This window comes from Leptinotarsa decemlineata, unplaced genomic scaffold (genome assembly GCF_025532065.1).
Source record: "Leptinotarsa decemlineata unplaced genomic scaffold, Ldec_3_MD MMD2_P_RNA_scaffold_7, whole genome shotgun sequence".
Classification (NCBI taxonomy): domain Eukaryota; kingdom Metazoa; phylum Arthropoda; class Insecta; order Coleoptera; family Chrysomelidae; genus Leptinotarsa; species Leptinotarsa decemlineata.
The window spans coordinates 4,572,182-4,588,462 of NW_027412534.1; positions in this window are offsets into that span (position 1 = coordinate 4,572,182).

Here is a 16,281-nt window from a genome sequence, read left to right on the forward strand (position 1 = left end):
ATCATGTCTTTTCTAAGGAATGCTCTATTGACCCCGAGTACCCCTCTCAATGAAAGACAGTTGGAGGATGTAGAGCGGAGGAGGGTGGTTGTCCTACAAGACATCATGATACAACCACCAGCTGCACCACCAGCTGCAGCTCCCATTCCACCACCGAGGATGACTTCCACCCAGGAAGTGGCGGCTCCCATTCCACCACCGGGGATGACTTCCACCCAGGAAGTGGCGGCTCCTGACTTGAAGTTCTTTTTCGAGGACTACAAACCAACCCCCGAGGAGGAGATTGACCCCCCACTGCCACCAACTTTGTCGACATTTAGGCGACCAACTTCTTCGTCAGCACCCTCCATCGAAGATTTACCGAGTGTCTACAACCCGGACCTGGACAAGTCTCTGACGGATTTATCACAGCTTCAAAGTTTATTATCGCCCATCGAATTATTATCGCCCATCGATTCAGGGGATGAGTTCGAGAAACCGGTCAAGAGGGCCAAGAAGGTGAAGAAGTCCGGACCTGTGAAGGCATCCAAAGCCAAAGGTAGGAGGGGTGGTAAGTTGAGTACTTTTCGCAAAAAGTGTGAAAAGAACTCACCTTACGTTGGTTGGCCTACAGCACCCCTTCCAGTGATGGAGGTGCAGAACTTGGTGGAAGTCGTCGCCCAGGTCCATCGGGATGCGTCGCCCCCTCCAGTCACCCCCCAGGTACGTGTTGAGCATTCCGAACAAGAGGTTGCCCCGGAAAATGTCCTTTCACAGACTGTGGTAGAGGGTAATAATCTCAAAGAGTCTATATCCTATGCGAAGTCTGTGAAAAAGAGATATTTGGAGGAAAAGGAGGTCGTGGATGGTTCTGATTCCAGAAAAGGGGCCTTGATGGCGGAAATTTCCACCATCGAGGCCCAGAAACTGGAATTAGAGAAGCGACTCTCTTTGCTTAGGGCGAAACTTCAAGAAGAAGATTCGCAACAAGGAAAGAGTTTGGCTTACATCCAAAAACATGGACCTCTTGTTCAGGAATGGGATGCCATCTGCCAGGGGTTCCTTAATACCTGACCCCTTTTGTAAATATAATTTTGTTTAGTTTAAGTTAGATGTATGTTTAGAATAAAAAAAATTGTAATTTTAAGAATATAATAATTCAAATTGTACAAATAATAAAAACTTGCATGTTAATTTTAAGGTTATTTAATAAAGTCTATGTTATGAATGAAAAAATAAAATAAGGAATATTGGAGTGCATATCTATTTTGGTTGTTGCACAAAAATACTGCGTGGTTGGGGCAGTATTTATTCCTTCATTCTAGTCATTTTCTAGTCACATGTAGTATATAGAATAAAATTAGTTAAATAGAATAATTGTATAGAATTTCCATCATTTGAAAGTGTGTGAATTGTAAAATAGTTATTTTTTCTAGAGAATAAATAAAGGTGATTCTAGTAATGCTCTGAGTATAATTCCAAAACCTTTTGACACTTCTCACATCATTATTCAAATAAATGAATTTTGATATTGCCAAACAAATAGTATTGGTAAATGTGGGGAAAAAGGATATAGTTAATAAGCAATCAGTATTAAAAAAAAATTGATACTTCTTACAGCGTCATTCAAACAAATAACTGCGATATTATCAAACAAATAGCATTGAGAAAAGTAAAAAGAAAATGAATGGTGTTTGTAATGAGCAATGTCATTCAATGAAAAAAAAATTTGATACTTCTCTCAACATTATTCAATCAAATATTATTTATGTGAATGTGTAAAAATAAAATCATGAATCTAATGAATATTATATTGGATTTATTCCTCAATTCTCACAGCAATACTTAAATATATAACCTAGTGGGTCTTTATTTTTCACATATCCCCCCTCCCTTACTCTACCCCACTTTCTTCAAATCATATAAATAAGATTGTATTCTCAATATTCCTCAACTTGTTCGTTCATCATGAATCAAGCAACACAAATTATTCGGGAAGCTGATTCCACCAGTGAACCTCATTTTGCCCCACCTGAGAATTGGTCCTATGGTGACATTCAAGTTGCTGTAGTTGATTCAACATCTCCCGATGATGAATTCGATGGGTATTCAGATACAACAATAGATCTGAATGAAGAACAAGATGTAACCTCAGACGAAGATGAGTTTGAACATGATGAATTTGCCAGCCCAGAACTTGTGGATCGACTGTGGCCTGAAGATCATCAAATCGCTCCACCAAATATCATCGTGGTGGTTGATTCTCCCGAACCGGACATTATGGAAGCGGATAACCCGGTCGCATCTGACATCATCATTATAGATGATGATGATCAGGTAGGTTAGGTTAGGTTTTCCTCGGAGTGCACATAGTACCTGGTTGGTGCACACGGAATGCTGCGTGGATGGGGCAGCATTCAACCTAACCACTCTATTTGGTAGTAGTGAAAAAAATAGGGCTATATCGGTACGACCTTGCGGTGAAACGTTAGTTGCTTCGCTCTAAAACGAATGAATTAGAAAATGGAAACAGTTAATCAATATCTTTGGATATCTTTGGAACATTGTTTTAATAATGTTGATAAAAATTCGTACCATAAAGAAATTTTAAGCAATGTATATTCGGGTAAGTAACGAAGGGAAAGGTTGTATAGGCGATCGCTTCGCGATCGCTCAGCAGGCCGCTTCGCGGCCTGGGGCGCTCAACATCCACCACTTGCATCCGGGGCGCGATTTTTGTGACCCCCGCCTCCTCCACTCCACCTCCCACTCTAGCCCCCCCCACTCCGCCTCCCACTAGACCCCCTCCTGTGCAAGAGTATAAATGTAGGAGTTCCTCAATGTAATCTTCAGTTGAGTAGCTATCGTCAGCATATCAACATAACAGGAAGCCGATTCCACGACCGGACCCCAGGCAGAAGAACCTACAGCGCCACTCCCGGATCTTCAGTTGGAGGATTCCGATATGGAGACCGATTCAACCACCACGCCACATCACCCTTCCACATCTTCGGTCCAGGTACTGCATGTGACCAGTACCGAAGACCACTCCGAAGACTCGAGCAGCTCGGATGATGATGACGATCTCTGGGACGACGACGCATTTGCGGAGGAAATGGCGGTTTCTGAGGGTTCGGTGATGTGGCAGTACTTCCCCCGACCCGATGATAGCGACGACGACTTGTAATCCTTTCCTTTTTTTTCCCTATTTTTTTCCCTATTTCACCCATCCTTTATCCTTTCCTTCCTCGGAGTACACATTTTGTTTGGTTGGTGTACACGAGACACTGCGTGGTTGGGGCAGTGTTTACCTCCCTCTCTCCTTTCCACCTTTGAAATGAATATTCTGAATTACAATACCAATTACTCTTATTGACTACTCTGAATAAACACCCCTCGAATTTGAAATAGTGTCTTATGTATTCTTGTGGTGATACTTGAATACTGACTGAAGTTTACAATCACTCACCGATTTTTATATGATTTTTGACAGTGGTGCTGGTGGTGGTAGCTCCCTCCACTCTACCCCACTCTTCACGGTACCTGTTTATAAGAGGGAAACATGGGGGCGTGAGAGTGTAGTTAAATTCATCGATTGAATATTTGTTGTTTCTCGCACATAACATCATCAAAAATGAATATCGAATCAGGTTTGGCGTCTGAAGGCTCTACTATTTCACCTGCATTATTGGCAAAAGTTTAAAAACCCAACCCTTCGATTGGAGATAATACTTCACGTAAATACTCGTATTTAGGTTGATAAAGAGACTTTGAATAAAGATAAACATTTGCGAATCGTAATCCTAGAGGATGCGTTAGCAAAGAAATCATAACATTTGTCTTGCCACAGTTAGAAGGTCCAATAATCAGGCCGCGAATAGAAAGTGGAAGTAAAGATCCGTGACGTTGTTTGACACCGCTTCCCGATCCACCACCTACTTTTTCATCGAAATTATCGATGGAAAATTGCTGCTTCTGCTTCAATATGCGCATTGTATGACAGTTGGAGACTATATAAGCAGGGTTCCACATCGATTCCTTTATTTAAATAGGGGTTATGAGTCGATGCAGATCTACTGAATTGCATTCAAATAAAACTGGTAGAGGATTGATCAATTCCCTCATCAATAATCTACCATTTGAATTACACTTACCTGGCTATCAGTATTGCGGTCCGGGCACCAAATTGCAGAAAAGATTGTTGAGAGGTGATTCGGGTGTCAATCAACTGGATTTTGCATGCAAAAAATACGATATTGCATATTCACAGAACCCCGATAATCTTGCAGCTAGACACATAGCGGATAAGGAGCTTGCAGAAAGTGCTTGGAATCGTGTCAAAGCAAAAGACGCTACTATTGGAGAAAAAGGAGCTGCTTGGCTAGTTACGAATATAATGAAAGGGAAACGCCGATTTGGTATGGGTTGTGACTCTTCATCCAAGCAGTCACACATACCGAAGAAAAAGCGTTCTATTATTATTAAGAAAAAAAAAAGTTAAAAAAATATTGAAAGCTTCTAAGGTGATAGCTTTTGGTTCTGGGATCGTTCAGAAAGTGCGTGATGTTCTACACAAAGCGGGTGGAAGTGAATTTTATGTCAAAAATTCTAAAAGAGCAGCTGAAATTGCACTCAAAGCAGCACGCAAATATATGAGGGCTGCAGGTGGGAAAAAGAAAATTCGCACACCGCGAATCATACCGATTCCTAAAATTGGTGGAATACTACCACTAATTCCAATTTTTGATGGTTTATCAGCACTAGTTAGTTTAGCCGGTGCCACTGTTGGTATAACGAAAGCAGTTCAAGCAGCAAAAGCGAGTAGGGAGCAGTTGAGCGAGACAAATCGCCATAATAAACACATGGAGGCAATTGCTATAGGTAAACAAGGAAGTGGTATCTACTTGAAGCCTTACCGCAAAGGATTAGGAGTCTATTTGAAACCTCAAAATTCAAAAAACTCATAAATTTGCTACTTAAAAGAGCTCTCTCCAATATCGACCTCAACTATCACGCTAAGAAAATGACGATTCCATATTTTCGGGGGGTATATATGCGTGAAGATTTGCCAAAATCAGGACCACTCCGATATAAATCTGCCATAGTAAATTTGGATAGTCGACATGGTCAAGGGACACATTGGGTAGCATATAGAAAAAGGGGAACTTCGATAAAATACAGGGTGTCCCTGGACTTCCTCTTTTCCTCTCGGGAATGTATAGATGGGGTCAAAATATCACCAGTACTTCATATAACTTTTTTTCCTAGAAGTCTCCGTAACCAAGTTACGGGGCCTCGAAGTTACAAAATGAAAAATGTTTTTCTTTGATAACTTTTCAAGTGAATATTCAAAATCATCCAAATTTTGGTAATTGACTAAACAAATGAATTCCGTCGATGAGCTTTCATGCAGGAGTCAGTTGTTTTGCTACAAAGTCAGGAACGGACTACCCCCGATGGTCCACACCCCAAAACTTTGAAATGACAGATATTTTTCAATATTTTTCAACAAAATAAGGTTACTTGGACAATTTTATGAATAAAAGTGCTCGTGTGGAAAGTCGATCGGAGCAACGAGTCTTGATAAAAATGTAGTTCTACTCGACGACAAAAACCCGTTCGTCCACCATTATTTGAAATGAATAATTATCAAAGCAGAAATAATAATGATAACGTTAATTCAACAACATTTATAACAGGAATAATACAAAGTATGCTAAAATGAAGTCGTAAACAAAAAGTACAGTACCTATATGGAAGTTTAAGTCACAATTGTGATAGCAGATATTTTTTCAAAAGAAATATCAAGTTCTGTAGATTCGTGGTGTTTTTAAACTAACAAGCTACTCTACTATGAAATATCGAATTCATTCCATATTTTGTATGTACATAATACGTGTGGAATAATCACGTTTCGTGTTGATCAGTTATCTGAATCTCATGAAACTCAACATTCGAATGTTTCAAATTCTTCTTCACAGCTAAACTGTTGAGGAGTTTCACAGATAATTATAATTTTATGGGAGAAATTCTTTAACACGAATCTAAATTTAGCTGAAAAAAACGCACATGGGTCAATCCATATCAAGTGATCAAATCCCAATTACCTCACAATTTTTTTCTGGGTTGATATTGCTACATTAGTTACACCGGTGAAAAGGAAACTTAAATATGAAAAAGAAAAAAATATATCTCTTTTAGTTTTTTCAAAATCTTATTCCAAAGTTTAAAAAAAAAACGTTTTCGTACTTACACGAATTTACGTTTTAATTAATATCTCTTGATTGGATTAAGATAGAAAGGTAAAATAAAAGAAATTCTGTTTAGAATTGAATTAGCTTTAATTTGATATACAACATGATAGTATTCAAAACATTTAATATTTTCAACTTAAACTCAAAATTTCAAAACCAAATTCCAAAAAATGCATATGATTGAAAATTTTCAAAAAAATACTGTATATTCCTCATGTTATTACTAAGATGTATACAAAATTTCAGGTTGGGATCTTAATGGAATCATATCCAAAACTGAAATTGTTTATATTAAAACGCACAGTGTTCAAGATTGTTTAAATCAAACTTGACTTTTTTGTGATTTATGGAACTCTTAATGCTTGTTACTAAACAGATTTTATTAATAGGTGATTTTAATTGTAATCAAATATTATTAACCATTAGGCCTAATTACAGTGTGTTATACTTTTATATAAAATCAGTCTGCATAATTTGAATTATCTGAATATCTTTACAGCAATATTACTTTTGTTCAATGTCATTTATTACAAACTAATTTTTATTTAGAATAGGCCCTTAGTTTCAGATCCACAGAAAACAAATTTACTGTTTAATACTGATAAATGTGATTATTTATTTGTTTGTTGTAAAACAATGTGGGATGAGTCAGAGGAGTGTGGGAGATCTTTTCATGTCTCTACATGAACTTAACTTGTAGAGACAGGAACTCTCTGCCATTCAAGTTGTACTTCAGTTACAGCAGTCAGTATTCTTATGCACTAGTGAGGAGTGAGTTGTGATTGTGAAAGTAAAGTGAATATTAAGTTTTACAGTTTTAATTCTTAATAATTATTAGTAACTATGAATTAATTAGTTGTTAATTAATGCCACACCTAAGATGGAAATGATACACAACAAATCTGATACAAGGTTTACAACAATTTATTGTTGTAATCCATTTGAAAAATCTAATCATAAAGTTATAAAAAGTCTGAGACCTGTACAAGGATGGATGTTTGAAATAAATCGTGTGGTAAGGCCAGGGATGAAAATTTGTGACAGTTGTCGTAAGCAGCTATTAAGAGAAAAAAATTATTTAGATACTGTAGCGTTAAATAAACCATCATCTTCCCAAATGGATCCAAACTTTACTGACCCTGATTTGTCTTTAGAATATTTAAACAAATCTCTTTCAATTATTGAAGAATCGCCTATTACAAAGAAAAGGTTGCACTCACCTGGTTACTGCAGAAAAAAAGTAGAAAAAGTCACTAAAAAGCTCACTAACGAGTTGGTAGGAGATACAAGCTTCCCTGAGAATGATGAGCCAGTTGATCCGGATTCGGAAATGATTGTGCAATTAAAAGAAAAATTCCAGAAAACTACAAAAAATACTGAAAAATTCTTGATCCTCACAACATTACCTAAAAGTTGGACTGTAAAAAAAGTTGAAACTGAGTTCGGTGTCAGTAACAGGATGGCCCGAAAAGCTAAATCGCTCGTTAAGGAGAAGGGAATAATGTGTTGTCCAGATCCAAAGCCAGGAAAAACTTTAGACCAGATTGTAGTGGATAAAGTAAAAGATTTTTACAACTCGGATGATGTGAGTCGACTTATGCCAGTGTAGGAAAGATTTTGTTGCAATGATAGTAAATGGAAAGAAGGAACATGTGCAAAAGAGACTGGTTTTAATGAATTTAAAAGAATCTTATGAACTATTCAAAAAAAACTGAATCTGCTGCAAAAATTGGCTTTTCAAAGTTTGCAGAGTTAAGACCGAAGAATTGTATCTTGGCTGGAGGGAATGGAACCCACTCTGTATGCGTATGCACAACGCACCAGAATGTCAAACTCATGATTGTCGGAGGAAAACTAAAAGAGGTGAAGATTGATGAAGCTAGTGATCTTGGAGATTACAAACAATGTATGTCACAAATAATGTGCCAAGAAAAAACCACTGACTGCTACCTCAACAAATGTGAAACATGTCCAGAAGTTTCAAATCTGAAAAAAGTACTTCTGAATCACTTTGATGAAGGTATGATAGAAGCAATCACATACAAACAATGGGTTTCTGTTGACAGATGCACATTCGAGACATTTTGCAAGACTGTGGAAGAATTCATAGAGAGTTTTTGCGAACAACTTGTTGCACTAAAGAAACATTCATTTATATCTACACAGCAATCCAAGTACTACAAAGACTTAAAAGAACAAATCCAAGAAAATGAAGCAGTTGTAAGTTTGGACTTTTCAGAAAACTATTCTTTCGTAGTGCAAGACGAGGCACAGTCCTTCCACTAGAACAATGATCAAGCTACTGTGCACCCTTTTGCTGTGTATTACAATGAAAAGGAAGAAATCAAATACACAAGCTTTGTAATTATTTCAGAATGCTTGATTCATGACTCGATAGCTGTCCATTTATTTCAAAGAAAATTGATATCATTTTTGAAAAGTAATGTTCTACCTAGTTTGAAAAAGATTTATTATTTCTCAGATGGATCTGCAGCGCAATACAAGAATCGAAAAAACTTTATTAATATCTGCAGTCATGAACAAGATTTTGGAATCAAAACAGAGTGGCATTTTTTCGCAACTGCCCATGGCAAAGGAACCTGTGACGGACTGGGAGGGACAGTCAAACGGCTTGCTGCAAAAGCAAGCTTACAGAGACCCTACGACAAACATATTATGACTCCTCTGCAACTATTTCAATGGAGTGAAGAAAACATTACCAGTATTAAATTCGAATATTGCTCAAACTTGGAGTATTCAGAGGAAGAATCTTTGTTGAAATACCGTATAAAAGAAGCTGAAACTATTAAAGGTACTCAACAATTTCACACTTTCATTCCTCTAAGTTTGACTGAATTAAAGTGTAAAATATTTTCCTCAAGTGATGAATCAAGCATACAAGGAATTGTGGAAGGTGGTAAATCATTGACATTGGATGAAGTTTCAGGTTATGTCACATGTGAGTATGATAGGCGTTGGTGGCTGGCAAGTGTTTTATCAAAAGACAACAACAGTGAAGATGTAGATTTGACATTTTTACATCCTTCTGGCCCTGCTCCCTCATTTGTTTTTCCACACAAACCTGATATCTTGAAAGTGAAAATAAGCCAGATATTAACTAAAGTGAATCCCAAAACAGCTACAGGAAGGACATATGTGATTTCTCAAAACGAAGCAGTTGCAGCTACAAAGAGCCTAACTTCAAGACTGCGATTCACCAGCATCTAATCATCAGCTCATTCAGTACCGGTACATAGTCATTAACTATTTCATATGTACGCCTGTTATATTTATAGTGTTTACATGTAAAATTCGAATTTTATAAACTGTTAGATTTTTATTGCCATTACATAATTTTGACATTTGTTCAACTAAACTAATTTACGCATATCTATACCATTGGACTCTGATGTATTTTAATTTACTTTAATATGATCCCATAATGATCCCACCTTAAAATTTGGATCACAACCTAAAGATAGTATCAGAAGTTCATGGTATTTTTAAAGAAAATTTTTCATCATATGCGTTTTTTGGAATTTGCTCTTGAATCTTGAACATTGTGCGTTTTAATATAAACAATTTCAGTTTTGGGTATGATCCCATTAAGATCCCAACCTAAAATTTTGTGTACATCTTAGTAATAACATGAGGAATATACAGTATTTTTTTGAAAATTTTCAATCATATGCATTTTTTGAATTTGGTTTTGAAATTTTGAGTTTTTAAGTTGAAAATATTAAATGTTTTGAATACTATCATGTTGTATATCAAATTAAAGCTAATTCAATTCTGAACCGAATGGCTTTTATTTTACCTTTCTATCTTAATCCAATCAAGAGATATTAATCAAAACGTAAATTTGTACACACGCAAAAATAAGTTTTTTCCAAATTTTGGAGAAAAATTTTGGAAAAACCAAAAGAGATGAAAAAATTTTTCCTCCAAATTTTTATTTTGTTTTATGTGATAATTCATTAAACCAAAAACTATAGTGAAATAAAAACATGAAGGAAAATTTTATTTTTAATTTTGATCACTTGATATGGATTGACCCACATCGGAAAAAATATTTACTATACTAATAAAAAGCAAACGAATGAACTACAAAAACGGCTGCACATGATCAGGTGAAAAATATCCAGGGAATAATTATGTTCCATTTCTTTCACAGATGTTGACAAAAAAATCTTTTAGAAAGTTTTGATAAAGAATGAGAAACTGGAATGCGATTTTGTTTTGTTGAGTGGTGCGTTGTCATATGACTATCATTGTATTGTCAATATTCTATAGGATATTTTGAATTTTTTTGATATGGCCGAACAGTTTACATTCAATGAATATGCAGATATGCATGTATTTTATGGACGAGCATTTTGTAATGCTGCAGAAGCTCGTCGTCTGTATTCCGAGCATTTTTCCAATCGAACGGTACCGTCAAGAGAAACATTCGAGCGTGTCGATCGCAGCTTGAGGGAGACAGGTATGTAATAATTGATAATTAATTTGAACACGTTGTTTTATTTCGATATTATTGTAGGTACAGTTTTGCCAAAACGAGGTGGTGAGGGCGCTCCTAGGACTGTACGTACCGTTGTATTGGAGGAAAATATTTTGGAAGCCGTCGCTGATGATCCTTCAATGAGAATCAGAAATCTATCAGAACAGTTCCATACATCCAAGTCCACTATTCATAGAATAATCAGGGAACAACTGCTCCACCCATTTCACATCCAGAAGGTACATGCCATGACACCTCAAGATTTTCCAGCACGACTGGAATATGCCAATTGGTTCATGGATAGGCAAAGAGAGGATATGACTTTTGTTAATCGAGTTTTATTCACTGATGAAGCAGGTTTCAGTAGAGATGGAGTTATCAACTCTCATAATCTCCATATATGGGCCGAAGAAAATCCCCATGGGATATTGCAAACCAAACACCAACGGAAATTCAACGTGAATGTTTGGGCTGGTATCATAGGAAACCATCTTATAGGACCATTCGTTCTACAGGACCGATTGAATGGAGAACGTTATTTGGAGTTCATTCAGAACGATTTGAATGGACTTTTGGAACATGTTCCATTGCAAACCCGAAGAGATATGTGGTTTATGCATGATGGCGCTCCTCCTCATTTTAGTTTGATTGTGCGTGACCATCTGAACCATATTTCCCACAATAGATGGATTGGTAGAGGTGGGCCATATTCATGGCCATCGCGGTCTCCGGATTTAAATCCATTGGATTTCTTTCTGTGCGGGCATCTAAAAAGCCTTGTTTACGCTACACCTATTCACACAAGAGATGCATTGTTGAATGGAATAACATTACATTGTGAAGCCATACGAAACGACCCTGGAATGCTATTTCAAGTACAGAGACGGTGTCTTCGCAGACTAAGAAAATGTATAGAGAGAGAAGGTGGTCATATCGAGCAGTTTCTGTAGCGGATTTTTCATTTCTGTTTGCTCTTGAGGCTCTTGAGTTTCGTTAGTTAAACGTGTTTGCATTATAAAAATTCGTTATGAACATTTTACCTATCATTTCCATTTTCCTTAAAAACTAATATTTTCGAATAATGGTAGACATCTCAGGATAAATATTGTTGAATTAACGTTATCATTATTATTTCTGCTTTGATAATTATTCATTTCAAATAATGGTGGACGAACGGGTTTGATGTCGTCGAGTGAAACTACATTTTTATCAAGACTCGTTGCTCCGATCGACTTTCCACACGAGTACTTTTATTCATAAAATTGTCCAAGTAACCTTAATTTGTTGAAAAATATTGAGAAATATCTGTCATTTCAAAGTTTTGGGGTGTGGACCATCGGGGGTAGTCCGTTCCTGACTTTGTAGCAAAACAACTGACTCCTGCATGAAAGCTCATCGAAGGAATTCATTTGTTAAGTCAATTACCAAAATTTGGATGATTTTGAATATTCACTTGAAAAGTTATCAAAGAAAAACATTTTTCATTTTGTAACTTCGAGGGCCCGTTACTTGGTAACGAAGGATTTTAGGAAAAAAAGTTATATGAAGTACTGGTGATATTTTGACCCCATCTATACATTCCCGAGAGGAAAAGAGGAAGTCCAGGGACACCCTGTATACCATAACAAATATAAAATAACACCAATACATTTCACATCTGTTATTCTGAAAGAGAATCATGTATCTTGCGATTTCCAGACACAACCAAAAATTGTATTTCAGTGTGACCGACATATTCCATTTCATAAGACAGTGTTTTATCTCGTAACGGATATTACGATTCAGCAAACTTCACATGTTTTCCTCAAAAATATTTGTGGTCTTTGCAATTTGAAGACACGTTCAATATTAATATGAAATATAAAGGATATAATGCTTTTCTTATCAGCTCTCTTGACAGAATTCAAAACATAAATTGTTTTGTGTTCTATATCCTATTTAGACAAAGTTATGGAGAAGAAAACTCAAGTTCATAATACTTGATGAAAGTGGTCACATTCAGTGCACTGAGAGAAAACTGAAAATATGGAACAAGTTACCAGTTTACCTGAAGTCTGAATTTGATGGAAATGAAGACAAGAAATATATAACAAAAAATTTTGATTAGGAAACAAATATTGATGAACCAAAATATAAATGATTATATTAACCTCCGCATATAGAAAATGAAAACACAAATACACTCACCGGCATAAGTATTGCATTAGACCAAAATTTTATGAAGAATCAGATTTCAAAGGTACGTTTAGACCAGAGATTTATTTTTTGAAAGATGTCTCCGCAATAAACTATATCGGGTGTAAACCTTAGCGATAGATCTATCAGAGATTCATTCATATCGCTCAAAATAAAACACAGAAGTTCAGAGATGCTAAGAACAAAGAAACGGATAACACCATAATGAGTGGAATATTTGCTAGACTGAAGGTTTCTGACCCGACCAGTGTCCCCAGCATACCCATTGCCAACGAAATCCACCCAGCTACGGTTCCAATTACAATATTCAAATTATGCCTCATCAACTGTATCGTGTATTTATGGATGATAATGCCCCACCACATCCAACACTGACTGCAAAACGCTCTGGAGGAAAAAGGAATTGAAAGGATGGATTGGCCACCGAACTCACCAGACAGGAATCTGATAGAACATGTTTGGAGTTACATTTCGAAGAGGTTGCATACCAGAAATGATCCACCTGACAGCTTAGAACAGCTTCAAAATGCTATTTTGGAAGAGTGGAACAATGTTTCTCAGCATGTTATCGACAGCCTCATCTGTTCTTCTGAAAGACACATATATCTTGCGATTTTTAGACACAATCAAGAAATTGTATTTCAGTATAACCAACATACTTTATTGTACAAGATAGAGTGTTATATACCATAATAAATATAAAATAACACCAATACATTTCACATCTGTTCTTCTGAAAGAGAATCATATATCTTGCGATTTCCAGACACAACCAAAAGTTTTATTTCAGTGTGACCAACATATACCATTTTATAACATCGAGTGTTATATTTCATAACAAGTATAAAATGACAGCAATCCATTTCGAATCTATTTTACTGGAAGAGAATCGTGTATCTTGGGATTTTGAGACACAATCCAGAAATTGTATTTCAGTATGACCAGCATATTCCATTTTATAAGATCGAGTGTTATATTTCATAACAATTATAAAATAACAGCAATACATTTCACATCCATTATCTGCAAGAGAATCATATATTTTGCGATTTTTACACAATCAAGAAATTGTATTTCAGTATAACCAACTGCTTTATTGTACTAGATAGAGAGTTGTATACCATAACAAATATAAAATAACACCAATACATTTCACATCTGTTCTTCAGAAAGAGAATCATGTATCTTGCGATTTCCAGACACAACCAAAAGTTTTATTTCAGTGTGACCAACATATACCATTTTATAACATCGAGTGTTATATTTCATAACAAGTATAAAATGACAGCAATCCATTTCGAATCTATTTTACTGGAAGAGAATCGTGTATCTTGGGATTTTGAGACACAATCCAGAAATTGTATTTCAGTATGACCAGCATATTCCATTTTATAAGATCGAGTGTTACATTTCATAACAATTATAAAATAACACCAATACATTTCACATCTGTTCTTCTGAAAGAGAATCATGTATCTTGCGATTTCCAGACACAACCAAAAGTTTTATTTCAGTGTGACCAACATATACCATTTTATAACATCGAGTGTTATATTTCATAACAAGTATAAAATGACAGCAATCAATTTCGAATCTATTTTACTGGAAGAGAATCATGTATCTTGCGATTTCCAGACACAACCAAAAGTTTTATTTCAGTGTGACCAACATATATCATTTTATAACATCGAGTGTTATATTTCATAACGATTATAAAATAACAGCAATACATTTCACATCCATTATCTGCAAGAAAATCATATATTTTGCGATTTTTAGACACAATCAAAAAATTGTATTTCAGTATAACCAACATACTTTATTGTACAAGATAGTGTTACATATATACCATAACAAATATAAAATAACACCAATACATTTCACATCTGTTATTCTGAAAGAGAATCATGTATCTTGCGATTTCCAGACACAACCAAAAATTGTATTTCAGTGTGACCAACATATTCCATTTCATAAGACAGTGTTTTATCTCGTAACGGATATTACGATTCAGCAAACTTTCACATGTTTTCCTTAACCCTTTGAGACCTGATGTGCATAATTATGTACACATCTTTCATGAATTATTTTTGGTTTCAAACATAAATTGTGTGACGTTCAGACTGGTGCTACATAATTATGCACATCACTTTTGCAATATGCCAGACTAGTATCGCCATCCTGTGAGAATTTTCAGAATTATCACATTTTGACAGTTCAGTTGTTTCCATGATGGAGCGTACACAAGGTAAGTGGAAACTAATCTTTCATCATCGATGAACCCTCAATGAAAAATTAAGAAATAATTGTATAATTTTGCAAACGAAGCTTAGAAGTATACATATAAATGAATATTTCGTCAAGATCTTTCATTCAGTTGTAATAAAATGGCGCTATTTTATATGAGGCATAATTATGCACAATTGGTCATGACAGAAGTTCACCACAAAATATGACTAATTATCAGGATCCATAATTCTGCTCAATTGGTAATAATAGGTATTTGCTTTTTTGCAGGACGAAGATATAATCCAGAAAATGAAGAAGATGCTGAAGTTTTATTAGATTTTCTAGAAAATTGTTCTGATTTGGAGTTGAGCGATGATGAGTTTGGGGAAGAAGAAAACGATTTCCAAGCTCCCACTACAAACATCGTACGTATAGGAGCGGACAAAGTAGGACCAAAAACAGTCGAAATTCAAGAATCTCATTGGGATGATGAAGATGATTTGCCTCTATCCGTATTTAGAGAGACAGCGGGGGAATCAATATTCAAAGATATCATAACTCAAAAAAAGGATATCAAATGGTGTAAGCGCAATTTTCATACTCCTGATACAGTGTGACCCATTTAAAATGGAACCACCCCTGTAGAATGTGCATTTTTCAATCAATCTCAATTTTTTTTTATTGAAATATTAAGCATGAAAAACTGTATCTTGACACTAACTTTCACAATTTTAGTTTGATTTCCAAGGCACTCTATGGTTTTTTTTGTTTGTCAAAAACGGCAAAAGTTCATTAGGCAATTTTTGTTTTCAAATTTGACTACACCACTGGATTCGTAGTCGTTATAAATCAAAACTGTCAAATTTTCATTAAAAAATATTTGTTAACAACGAAGTTACAACAACTTCAATTTTGGAAACAAAGTATTGGTTTGTAATTTTTATTCAGATTATAGACATATTTGAGATCTGACAACACTGTCATTACCAAGTAGAACACCAGTGAATTTGTACAGTGAAAATCCGAAGTCAACAGCTCAATGCGTTCTACAGTTATAACTCCTGAAAATATGGTAATGTGAGAGATTTGTGGTGCAAGCGTTTTGTAATAAAAATCTGACTA